We start from the raw sequence: 11,762 nt of genomic DNA on the forward strand, positions 1-11,762 counted from the left end.
GGAATCAGCAACATAAGGGTTGAATTTCCTCGCAGATACACAAAGGTTATAAATTAAGGGGGGAAGAGTCATGTCAAAACATGTTCCAGCTCGGAGCCAGAACTGAAAACATTTGGAAATTGATTTGGAGATGGTGGAGGGACCCGTGTCCTCTCTCAGGACATCCTTCCTGGTTTGTAAGATTTATTTATTTTTTACAGAAACGGCAGAGGAGTTGCAGACACAGGGGTGGTTCTCGTGTAAATCACCAAGGTTTTTTTGTTTTGTTTTGTTTTTTCTTCCTGAAAGATAGTCCTGCATGGGGACGCTAAGCATTCTTGATTTGTGTTGGTTTTAATTGAGGTTTCAAAGAAAGGACCATAGCTTTTATAGCTTTCAGTGTGTTTCTTATTTAGATTAAGACCCCAGGAAGCATAAAGCTCATTAAACTCAGGGCTCTATCAGAGTGACTACGTGGCCTTTCTTTCACCTGTTGTCAGGAGATTTATTCATCGACAACCTTTACATTTGATTCTGGGTAGAGGAGATTCTCTCACTTGGCACGTGAACGAAGAAGAAGTAGAAACCCCAAGACTGAGGGGGTAGATGCACATAAAAAGAGAGATGTGGGAATTTCTGTTTGAGACAATATTCCTGGGAAATTAGTCTAATGATCTAGGACTGCAAAGACATGAACACACTATTTTTTTCTTTTAAGATTTTTATTAAAAAAAAACTTTGAAAATCTCACGGTTATGAAAAATGGATATGCTACTGCTGTCCGAAGTGGACTTTTTAACTTTTTAAGCACATACATGTCTAGCGTGCTTACATAATTTCTTGAATTCATTTCCAAAGGGTGGTGAGCTCCGAGCAGACTGAAAACAAAGCCAGGATACCAAGGAGTCCACACCAGAGACATTTGTTTCCCTCTCATCTTTAAAAAATAAAGTTGGCAAGAAGAATGTTTTCCTAAGCCACTCCACCTACTAATTATGTCTCACCACCAGCTCAGCTCAGCAGAGACCAGAAAGACTGGTCACCAGGACCTGAAAAACAGCATAGACTTGTCCTCCTAAACCACCTTCGGCCAAGGTGCCGGCCGGCAAGATGCTCACAATTCCTAGAACTGCCTGTTAGTTCCTATTCACAGGGATGCCTAGCAAGGATGACACGGGGGCACAGACATCATCACGAGTGCAGCTGAGTTCCTTAAAGTGGCAGGCAATTATTTGTCACCGTCTGGATGCTTTTGTCCATGCTTGGTGCTGTAAATATAAGAAGACTAGGGACTTCCCTGCCAGTCCAGTGGTTAAGACAGTGCGCTTGCACTGCAGGGGGTGTGGGTTCAATCCCTGGTCGGGGAAATAAGATCCTGCATGCCACGTAGCACAGCCAAACACACACACACACACACACACACACACACACAAACACAAAAAAACAAAAAAACCAAGAAGAATGGAAGGAACCACAGATGATGTATACATCCATCACTAACTCTATCTGGGGTATTTGGGAAGGTCCAAGTCCTGCTGCTTCTCCATTTGCTTCTCCATTTGCTCCTTCAGATCCACTCTCCTCCCTCTCTGTTCCCTGGGAGGCTGACCCCTGCTCTCTGTGTCTCCCAAGGCTCCTTGACCTCTGGGTTGGGTCACTTTTGGCCAATGGGAGAGCGGAGGATGGGAGAAGGGTGTGTCCAGGTCCAGGGTATTTCCTCCTGACCCTGGCAGTGGAGGGATTCCTTGCCCGACAGCCCCACTCCTGTCTGGCTATGGTTCCTCTTCAGGGCTCCATCCATTGCAGGGTCCCCTTGCTCACCTCTCCTCTGCCCCATCAGACCAGAGGCTTCAGGGAGCCCCTCTTGGCGGTTCTCTCAGGGCCCTGCCGTCCACTTTTGGTTCTTTTAAGTGTTCCCACACTTCCATCAAGAATCCCTCCTTTAAACTCTCCCCAGGTAAACCCTCTCTTAGCTCAGGCTGCTATAACAAAATACCATAAATTGGCTGGCTTCAACCACAGACATTTATTTCTCACAGTTCTGGAGGCTGGAAGTCCAAGGTCAGGATGCCAGTGGATTTAGTTGCAGGTGACGACCCTCTTCCTGGCTTATGGATGGCTGCCCTCTGGCTGTATCCTCACACAGCCTTTCCTCTGTGTGTGCAGAAATCTTTCTGTTTTCTCTTCTCATAAAGGCACTCATCCCATCCTGGGGGTTCCACCTTCACGACCTCATCTCAACTGAATCACCTCCCAAAGGGCCCTCCTCCAAATACCGTCACATTGGGGATCAGGGCTTTAACATGTGCATTTTGAGGGGACACAAACATTCAGCTCATAACATCCTCTGAGTGCCATCCGTTTTCTTCAGAAGCTTTACTGATACACGTCTCCTTGCCATGTAAGAATTTAATTCATTTCCACATTCATTGAATATCTATCTGTGGGTAGGCATGGGAGGAAAAAGGCAAAGCTTACAATTGAATGTGCATTAGGGTTATAAAGTGTTTGGAAAATCGTGATCTCCTTCCGTTCCCACAGAGATATGGTGTTATCCCCATTTTACAGGAGGGGAAGATGAGGATTCAAGAACAGAAGGAGAAAGAAAGGACACAAATAACAGAGCAGTCACTGGTCGCCTAATAGTTCCTGGCATGGGCTAAATCGGCTCAGTCAATACGCAGAATGTTTTGAGACAGCAATACACAGTAGAAAACTGTGAGTGGCGAGAACTGGGGAGCCCTTCCCAGAAGCAAGAGAGAACAAGCATTTGGTTCAGGCAGTAAACGGATCTGCAGTGTCATTTCCTAAATATAGCATCGACAGCCAGTTGCACTGGGGCTGCTTGCATTTTGCAACCTGATTATTTCAAGGCTGTTGCCCTGGAGGTGGAGACGGCGCTCCTGCCAGGAGGGGGTCTGTGTTTCCCCGGAGGTTTCACCTGTCAGAGGGCTCTGCAGCCACCCGCACCTGCCCTGCAGAGCCCCACGTATGTGACCGCAAAGGTCAGGCTCTCCCCAGCTCTGCAGCTCAGAGGGACACCTGGTCACAGTGGTGGTCGAGTTGACGGTTCTCCTGGAATTCCTGGGTGACCTGATTCGTCCCACTGCACGCTTGCTTCCCTCCCTGCTTCACTTTTAGGTGGATTTTTCTTTAAATAATTATTGAGGTGAAATTCACATAACAAAAAATGAAGCATTTGGAAGCGTACATGTCAGTGGCATGTAGGGCATTCACTGCATTGTACCGACATCTCCTCTATCAAGTTCCAAAACATTTCCATCACCCCCCAAAGAAAAGCCTTTCTATTAAGCAATCACTCCCATTCCTCCCCACCACCCCCAGCTCCTGGCAACCACCCGTCTACTTCCTGTCTCTATGGTTTAATCGATCCCCGATATTTCACATAAATGGAATCGCATAATATGTGGCCTTTTGTGCCTGGCTTCTTTCACTTAGCATTATGTTTCCAGGGTTCATCCATGGGGATCAGAATTTCCTTCCTTTTCAAGGCTGAATAATGTTCCAGGTATGGATGGGCCACCTTTGTGTATCCGTTCACCAGTTGATAGACACTTGGCTTGTTTCCACTTCGGGGATATCGTGAATAGTGCGGCTGTGAGCATTTGCGTACGAGTTTTTGTGTGGACGTGTGTTTTCGTTTCTTGTTAGGCTGATATTTTAATCCAGTTGGATGGTAGGTTTGTTTCGTGTAGAGATTAGATGGTTCCAGGGGGAAAGTTTGCAAAGAGGAGGGAAACAGTTCTCTTACTTTGGGACAGATGGGCTATGATAGAAAACCAAGCTCTCCCACCCTGGCTGGGCCCCTTCTGCTCCTATGGGGTCGTTCCAGCCCCCTCTGATGGGCAACCCTGTATCACGGAGTGTCATCGTTCCCCAGACCCTGAGCTCTATCCCGTGCTCACACTGTCACCAAGACCAGCCACACTCTTCCCTGCAAAGCTCGAGGGCGTGAGGCCGCGCATGGATCCCAATACGTGATGACTGTCATCACCCTTCTCTCACTCCTGCCTTAAACCCAAGTCTGTGCCCTTGCCTACGGTGGGTCCCCCATGTATTCCCTCAACCCCAGCCCCTCTTGTGTTTCTTCTTGTTTATTCATTTCTTTCATTTCCCCCTCCCAAGCGTAATGAATAAACTCCCCTGTAGGGTTTTGAATTGGGTCCTTCAAAAGACACGTCCAAGTCCTGACCTCTGGTTCTGGGAACATGGCCTTATTGAAAAGAAAGGTCTTCTCAGATGTAATCAAGTTAAGGATCTTGGGATGTGATCATTCTGAAGTTAGGATGTGAGCTCAGTCCAATGACAGGCGGTCCAGTGGTTAGGACCCCGCACTCTCACCGCCGAGGTTCCTGGTTTGATCCCTGGTTGGGAAACTAAGATGCCACAAGCCACCCCCACCCCCAAAAAAGAGAAAGGAGTGGGAGATTTGAGACACAGAAACACGGGGCAGAGGACCAGGTGAAGACGGAGGCTGAGATTGGAGTGATGTGGGTACCAGCCGAGGAGCGCCTGGCATCGCCAGGAGCTGGAAGAGGCGGGAAGGAGGTCCGTGGACAGAACACAGCCCTGCCCACACCTTGGTCTCAAACTTCTGGCCGCCTGAACAGTGAGAGAACAAACTTCTGTTATTTTAAGCCATCGACTTGGCGCTCATTTGTTACGGTAGCCCCGGGAGGCGAAAAACAAAGTGTATTTATAGAGTGGCTGTGAGGACACAGGTGCTCGAGCCGCCGGGGCTGAGTCCAGACCCTGCCTCCTGGTATCCACGGGCTGCGTGACCTCAGGCGAGTCATCGCACGTTTGCCGGGCTCACTGGAAAATGAGGGCCCGTGGCCGTGCTTCTCGGGGCAGTGAGGACCGCAGTCCGTGCACCTGTCCAGAGCATCGCCTGTGACTCGGGGCCCGGGAGCCTGGCAGCTGCGGTCCAGCCCTGCCATCTCAATCCGTGAACAGCACATCCTTATCCAAACCCAAACCCTTGGCCACCATTTTTAAAATTGAAGTATCATTGATTTACAATGTTGTGTTAATTTCTGCTGTACAGCAAAGCGATTCTGTTATACATATATATATATGTATATATATTCTCTTTTTATATTCTTTTCCATGATGGTCTATCACAGGATATTGAATGTAGTTCTCTATGCTATACAGTAGGACCTTGTTGTTTATCCATCCTATATATAATAGTTTGCATCTGCCAACCCCAAACTCCCAATCCATCCCTCCCCTAACCCCCTCCCCCTTGGCAACCACCAGTCTATTCTCTACATCCGTGAGTCTGTTTCTGTTTTGTAGATGGGTTCATTTGTGTCATATTTTAGATTCCACATATAAGTGATATCACATGGTATTTGTTGTTCTCTGTCTGACTTACTTCACTTAGTATGATCATCTCCAGGTCCATCCATGTTGCCGCACGTGGCATTGTTTCATTCTTTTTTATGGCTGAGTAGTATTCCATTGTATATACATGTACCACATCTTCTTCATCCTTGGCACCATCTTGAATCCCTCCTTGCCTCTTCCTGTATCCGAGGAATATCTGTTCAGCACTGGTCTGTAAAAGCGCTCTCCTGCTCTCTTTTCCGTGATCCACGAGCCGATTTTTCAACCCCCCTCTCTGGACCAGTGTAGTTGCCTCTAAATTGGTCTGGTCGCCAGCATTCTCTCCCGCCCCAGTGCGTGCAATGGAATTTGCCCTTCAGGGATTTCTGTAAAGGCAGTGAGTGTGGCCTTCTCCCAAGTCCTGTTCCCATGGGAGGCACGACCACATGTCTTTTTTGGCTTAAGAAATGTGAAATCTGTGGGTACAATGATCTGAATAGGGTGAAGAGCGGGGCAGAGAAGCAATGAAGGAAGGCTTCGCTCTCTAGCCTTAGAAATCTGCAGGCACAGTCCCGGCTAATTTCAGCTGAGGCTCAGAGAAGCACCCTGGGGTGGACACAGCCTCCCAATCCTCCAGGCGGTGCCCAGTGCCCCTGGGATGGTCCCAGGGGACACCTTTCCTGTCTTCCCCCACCCAGCCCTCCCAGTGGCAAGTCACTCTGGGGACGAAGGGCTTTCGCTGTGTCAGCCAGTTGTAGCCACTTCAGAGACACAGCAGAAGCAGGGCAGAGTCAGGAGGTAATGAGTAATGAGGACCTGCTCCCAGGCCGGCCACCCTAAACCCTCTCTCCCCACGCCGCAGCCCCTCTGGGAGTGGAGCGTGGAGTCTTGTCACATGACATCAAACAAAACAGTCAACAGGGTCCTGTGGCTTCAGGATTTAGGCTCTGAAATGCAGGGCATGTACCGCCATGTGCCGCCTGTATTTGTCTCTGGTTTATCACGTGTCTGCATCTTCTGGAGAGATCGCAGGGGGCTCTGCCTGCTTGGTCCCGCCTTGGTTGTCTGCAATCTGGGAGGTGGGCTGGAGGGGGGACTGCACCCGCTGAGGGTCCATTGATGCACGTGGCCCACCCCTGCTCCTCCCTTTTTCCTCGGCACAGGGTGCAACCTAGATGGTTGAAGGCACGTAACACGGAGGTTCGGTTGCTCCAGAATCAAGAAGGCAGAGCTGTTTCTCCAGTGACGTAATCTTCCAAGGGACTGCATCCCGAATTCCAGAAGAAACGCAGCAGACAGAGCTGTGCGCTTCCCCCTCCCCACCCCGGTCCACCCCTCGTGCTGACTCAGGCGTTTGGGGACAAGCAGACAGAAACAACTGCCCCTGGGCCTGGAATGAAACACTGACTTCAAAAGGCTCAACAGCTGTTTGCTGGAACTTGGCTGCCCAACGCCAAACCCCCTCCGAGCTCGTCCAGGGTCGTCCTGGCCAATGCCTGGCCCGCTGGCCAAGGAGCAGAGTCTGGGGGGACATCTGACCACCCTGCGTCCAGGAAACCAGAGACAGCGACTTTAGGTCATTTGTCATGATTTTTAAAAATCCCATTCTTCTGGCCAAGCCTATCCGGCTGCCATCCCCAGGCTGAGCTGGGTCAGAAAGGAAAGGAAGCTCTTTGGGCTTCTGTAGTGGGAAGTAGGTCTCCAAGACAAGCTCTCAACAAGGCTGAAGGATGCTTTCTTAGGAAAAGAGGGCTGGATGGTGGTAACTCCTCCCCACCAGAGGGCAAACCTCAGCAAAGCGGCACAGCACATCCTGGGAGACACCAGGGAGGGTAGTAAGTAGGCGTGGACTGGCCCTAACTGGGCCAGGGTGGTATTTTCCCCTCTTTGTGATGCCACGCTCCACCTGAGAAGCCCTGTATGACCCATGCATCTATGGGTGTCTCCCCTCCCCCTCCACACCTCCGCTGCCTGGCCTGCCTTCAGGGGTCTCTGCAGAGGGCAGCCCGAGTTCAAGCAGCTGGAGCTTGGGGTGGGTCCATATCTGGTAAGAGACGGAGCGTCGACACAGGCTGGCCTTACATCCTGGGAACAGGCAAGCCAGTCCCCTAAGAAAGCGATGGGAGCCCTCTCCCCTAGCGATGGGAGCCCTCTCCCCTAGCGATGGGAGCCCTCTCCCCTAGCGATGGGAACCCTCTCCCCTAGCGATGGGAGCCCTCTCCCCTGCTCCGGCTCAGACGGCAACCCGGCAAAAGACACCAACCTGGGGACTCTGACCTTGACGCAGCCTTCCCAAGCGCAGGAAGCCGGGCACCAGACACCCGATCCAGCTTCAGGCGTGCTCCTTCAGGCACGTCCTGAGCACGCGCTTCTCTCCCCAGCGGCATAAGTCACCGCAGAGATTTCCTCTCTGACCGGTGCCGGGATACCTAATAGGCCGACTAATAACGTGTCTGAGATGCCAAAAAAAGTAAGGCCGCCAAAAATGCAACTTTAAGAGTCTGGTATTTCAAAGGGAGCATTAAAGACCAGTCTCAATGGGAAATACTGGACATTTGCTGGACCTTTACTTACCTTTTGTTTTGAATTGTGTCCAGGGGCCAGAGGTTACTGTAATGTTTCCCAGTGGTAGACATCTCTGAAAACCTATCCAGCCTGGCTCACCAAGAGAAGGGCCAGTGAGACTTCACAGCGTGACACTTGAAGCTGATACCAAACTTTTTCTGTTCCCCCCTTGTTGGGGCAAAATTAGAAATTACTTTGTTGTGGTTGTTTGCTTTCCGCTGGTGAAAATTCATTTGGGTAAGTTTCCACTGATGTTTAGTTTTCCTGCAGCTGAGACCGTCCACTGACTTAGACCCCTGGTTCTCAAAGTGTGGTCACTGGGCGGACAGCGTCAGCATTGCCCAGGGAATTGGGTGGAAATACAGAACAAGCCTCACCCCAGACCCGCCAAATCAAAGTCTTGGGAATCACTGACTTAGAGTAAAATAAACTGAGAAATCAGACCACTGTATCTCACAAGGATAGCATTCCTCCAGTACACACAGGCCACTCACTTCTTCCTAGGAGGTTCCTGACAACCCTGGCAGAGGGGCTGGTAAAAGAGGAAGCCGATAATAATTGCATGGAAATTTTTTATTAAAATGTGTTACAGTTTTTAATGAATTTGGCTAGTACTGAGAGCTTTACTTTATTCTTCCTAAAGAACCTGTAAATTTGCTGAGGTCCTTTTTATATGAGCCTCAGAAAAATGATTTAGTTTTCTTTCTGGTTTTATACATTATTCCTGGAAAACAAAATAAGAACAACAAATATATAAAAGGTGTGTATGTGTTGTGTATTTTTAAGTATATTTAGAAAATGTTTTGGTTTCTTGTATCATCGATTTGTTTCTTTTACTTCGATTTCTTTCACCTTTTTACTTTAATTATTTTTCATATTTGCATTTATTCCTCATTTTATTGTATTATATTCCTTGGAGATATATGTGTGTATAAATCACTTTGATATATTATTTGTTACCTTTGTTAGATTCTTGATTTAAATGGGTGTCTCTTTTTCGCTCTTTTTCTTTTTTCTCTGAAGTATTCTTTCTTTTTTAAAATATTGAACTAATTGGGGATGGTAAAACTTCCCATGAGATCAGCTTTGGACATATCCAATACATTTTAATATTTCATGTTTTTGTCATTATTCTTCTTATGTCTCTAATTGAAACACTGTTTCCTCTATTCCTCAAGAGACTTTTAGAAGGTACATTTTTATTGTTAGAAAACTGGGTTTCTTATTTAAACCTTTATAATTCCTCTTGCATTGTGGTCAGAAAACATGGCCAATGTCAACACTTTTTGAATGTATTAAAGCTTCTTTGTGCCCAGTTGTTTTATCATTGGTCTACAGGTACATGAGTAAAGGGTCTATTGCCTGGGGGGTGTAGAGTTATGGCAGTGAGTTGTGGTCAGTCTTAGCATTAAGTGTTGGATGTTTCCTCTTTTCCCCTGTCTTCCAGCATTTAATTGGGAAGTTTGGGGGAGTCACAGGGGGCTACTGCCAGTGCTATTTTGAACAAGAGGGTCAGCAGAAGCAAGACGAAGGGCCTTGCTGCTGGGATGCGTTTATGCATCTAAGCAACACCTTAATTGGAAAATTGGGAGAGGAGGAACAAAATAGTATTAATAGTCACATTTTTCTCATCAGTGTAGCTATTGTTATTTAAGTACCTACAGCCATGCCATGTTGTCATCTGAGGCAGTGACTTTATGTACTAGGTGGGCGGGAACTGTCTTCATTCAAGGAGGCATTTCACGGGGATGCTGTGGGCAGAGAAATCTCCACCTGCTCTAGAGGAGAAAGTCAGACATGACTGACCGTGTGTGTGTGCGCGTGTGCGGGTTGTGTATGTGTATACGCGGGCTGTGATATAGTGAACAGAGAAAAGTAAATCCAAGGAGTTTCTGGAGACTCTTGACTTACAGTAACACTTCTCAAACTTTGGGTCTCAAGACCTGTTTATACACTTAATAATTACTGAGAACCCCAGAGAGCTTTTGTGCCTGTAGGCTATATTGTATACCTTGTTGGAAATTAAAACTGACAGTTGTTCAAATAATTATTTATTTGTTTAAAAATAACAATAATAAAACCATTGCATGCTAACAAAAATAACATTTTGTTTTACAAAAAAACTATGTCATGTCAACCCTTCTCTGCCATGTGTGTGTCATGAACACATTGTGTGGTTTCAGAAATAAAGCAAGACGCGGCCAGAGGCTCCAGATCATATGCACCCAACCAACAAGTGCCTGCTGACTATACTTTCCTGGGAGTAAGCAGAATTATACAGGGCCGTTCTTAGTTTTTTCTATATTTTAGTTAGGATGCAGGCAAAGCTGCAATAAAAGGCAGAAGTATACCGACTGATGAACATTTAATTTATTTCTGCCACTTGTAGAGTCACAGAGGTGGGTGGCCCAGGGTGGGCAGGTCTGTCTGCTCCACGAGCTTATCCAGTGACCCAGGTTCCTTCTGTCTCATGGCTCTTCCAATCCCTAGAGCCTCACCCACATCTGCCCGGTAGCAGCTGTTTCACCAGCACCCCATGGGCGCTCAGTCCGCAGGAAGGGGAAGAGGCATAAAGGATGAGCAGTTAGAGCCCTTCCTCAATACCGGATGGCTCCAGGGCTGCACACGCCACCCCATGTGCAGACTCTCCCTAAGTGTTCACTTCAAACCCAGGAGGATCTATTTCTACAAAGAAATAGGGAATCTGGGAAGAACAGATTCTTGGGAGCCTCTGCCACATCCTGGGGCCTTTGCATTTTTAGTCATTCTGCCTTTGGCCTTTTACCCTGGGTCCCAGGAACCCACCCCAGTGGTAGGCAAGGTTTAATCAATATGGGCATTTGTTTCTGAGAGAGGTAACTCATTTACTGAGTGCCTTAGTGGGTTCAGGCTGCTACAACTAATTACCATGGGCTGTGTAGGTTAAACTAGAAATATTTATTTCTCACGGTTCTAGAGTCTGGGAGCCCAAGATCAGGGTGCTGGTACCGTCGGGTTCTGGGTGAGAGCCATGTCTCACTGTATCCTCACTTGACAGAGAAAGCAAGCTGGCTCTTCTTTTAGGGCACTAATCCCATTCATGGGGGCTCCACCCGCATGACCTGATCGTCTCCTGAAGGGCCCTCCTCCTAACACCATCTCACTGGGGATTAGATTTCAACACCAAGTGTTGGTGGGACACAAAGCTGTGCTTAGCAACATTCCTCTTGAGGTGACTTTCTTGATCAAGAAAGGTGGCTTCTGGTGGAACAAGGTTCTTTTAGAAGTTTTTCCCCATTTGGTCTGGTTTGGTTGGACTTTTTTTGGTTTCCATATTTGGTCTCTGAGACCTTTGACCTGCCGTGCCTAAAATCTCCATTCTCGTGTGGTCGCCTCCTTGTGAACCAACACAATATGGCATCTCCAAACAGGGCAAAGCAAAAACAGAACAAGACAATAACGCAACCCCTGCACAATCACGTCGGAGAACACCGAGCGTGGTCTCGGTCAGCTCACGTTCTGATTTGTCGTGTGGCCTAACCAGTAGTTCATTGCCAGGAGCCGCCTCGGAGTGTCTGAATGGACAGACAGCTGCACGCAATGAAAGCGGCTCCTTAGAGCTATTTTTGTCACAAAGAGTCTGCAGGAGGCAGCAGTGCCTTCATCCTGACCCACTTCCCTCGGTCCCCTCCCAGGTGCACGCACAGCCAGAAGACATCATTGGAAAGGATTTCCCATCAGCACCTCGCCGGCTTCCCCTCTTCCCTCGACTGCCTGGGATGGAGAGGCTGCCTGGCTTCTATTAGACTTTCAGGTTATTAGACAGCCTTCCTAAAAGTAAGGAACAGGACATAAGGACACTGGGTGCTTTACAGTCTTGCTAATCC

This window comes from Balaenoptera acutorostrata, chromosome 13 (assembly GCF_949987535.1).
Source record: "Balaenoptera acutorostrata chromosome 13, mBalAcu1.1, whole genome shotgun sequence".
NCBI classification, from domain to species: Eukaryota; Metazoa; Chordata; class Mammalia; order Artiodactyla; family Balaenopteridae; genus Balaenoptera; species Balaenoptera acutorostrata.